We start from the raw sequence: 2009 nt of genomic DNA on the forward strand, positions 1-2009 counted from the left end.
GTTTTTGCGTTGATGTAGCTAACTGCGCTTACTTTGTATTCTGATGTTCAGTAGTAATAATAATAATAAATAACTAGTAGCTATCTATCTGTAACTATATATATGTCTACACTTCTTGTTTTATAACTAGCTAGCTCTAGACAATCTCTTGGTCAGTTGCTAATATTAATTTGAGCATAAGTAGCATGTAGTTACATACAAGCACATCTGGACTAAGAGTTAACTAGTTAAAACTAATTGAAACCATAAAAGTTTCTTGCCAAAATGTATTTTTCAAATATTTTTTTCTGATACAAAACATGTATGCACAGTGTCGGCCATCTTTATTGTTTACAGTTAGTTTCAGCGTGAATATTTCACGGACCGAGTGACGTTTTATCTTTCGCATAATTAGGTGAAATTCTCGACCAATCACGGCTCGGAATAAAACCAGCCTCCTCCAGGGCCTTTTTCGTCAGACCTATCAATAAGCGCAGCGCCGATGAGAGACAAAAAGCCCTGGGAACGAGGTTGGTATACTCACCAATTTTTGCTTCAACTGGCGTATGTACTTGTTTTTTATTTATTTATACAAACTTTACCCCCAAACTACCTGCTAATAAAAATTTTTGAACAAACACGGTTGTTGTTTTAATGTGTTTAGCTCTGCACTTTTTCATTCACGGATAATAGGCTCTGCACTTTCCCAAATAAAATAGCTACAAAGAACTTTTATTTCGCTGTGGATTTAAAAAAAACTTTATGAGAAACTAAGTTAAACTTACTGTGACACTGTAGGGCGGTTTATACTGACGCAAAAAGGTACGAAAACCGAAAAAATGCGTGCCTGGACGGACAGATTATTAAAATGATACGGTGAGATTTCGTTTAGGGGGAATACTCACGTTCTCAAGACCGCACGAAAGTCGCCTCGGCATTAAACTTTATCATATAAACACGTAACAAATTTCAAGAGTTAGTGGTTACCAACTTTACTCCCCATTCCAGATATAAACAGCAACTAAGCAAGCGAAACTGGAGATTGGTTTTTGTCACACGAACATAAACACACACTCGAAACTTCAGATAAAGTTAGACCTCCAGGCTTCGTCAAAACATTGTAAATCTTTGATCTGACAAGGTCTAACGTCATACAACATCGCTAAGCTTGGTCTAACGTCATGCAACATCGCTAAACCTTTTAACACTTGAAGATTGTAGTGGTTTTTACTTGTGCCAATCCTCATTTTTTTATCCTTACATTTTTGTATAACCGTTTGTTAAAAAATTCTAGTGAGCAAATAAACATTTAGATAGTGAATAAAATCTTGACAAACGCTTTAAAAAACAATAGTGTTTCAAATCTGTTCGATAAACAGATATAAAGATATGAAACACTTGACTGATTCTATAACCTGAAATAAGCGTGATAGCTTGATGGAATATTTGCTGAGCACTGTAGCTAGGAGCGTGGTGAATGGAGGAGGGGTGTATGTTTATGTCACACGTAATCTGTAGGTAAATGTTCTCCTTTTGATATAATCTCATACTGTAGTCCTAAAATTAAGACTGAAATTTAAACAATAAAGAGGATTAAAATTTCAAACTTTTCTGCTCAGAAGGCCTCAATCTTAGTGAAGTCTCCAAAACGTTCAAACCTACAACCTCGCCCTTCCAGCCCAAAAGCTATAGTTGAGCCTCTGCAGATGTGCCTTTCTATGCAATTTTCAGATTTAAGAAAGTGCTTGTACAAGGGGTGGGCTAGAAGGGGAAGCATTTATATTTTGTTTATGGAAAAGGTGCAACAAAACAATTTATGGGGAATTTTAAAGAATGTTCAGATGTTTCTAAATAAGAATAATTTGTTTATGCATTATTGTTTGTTTACAGATGGAAACCGGCTTGTGAAAGTTTCATATGCAGTGTGTTATTAAAGCCTAAAAAAATAACACTAAGACGTGACACTCTTCTTTTGCTTTTGAAGTGGGATAACCACACTTTCAAGTTAATTAATGCAAAAAAGTACGACG

The sequence above is a fragment of the Hydractinia symbiolongicarpus genome, chromosome 1, assembly GCF_029227915.1.
Source record: "Hydractinia symbiolongicarpus strain clone_291-10 chromosome 1, HSymV2.1, whole genome shotgun sequence".
In the NCBI taxonomy this organism is placed as follows: domain Eukaryota; kingdom Metazoa; phylum Cnidaria; class Hydrozoa; order Anthoathecata; family Hydractiniidae; genus Hydractinia; species Hydractinia symbiolongicarpus.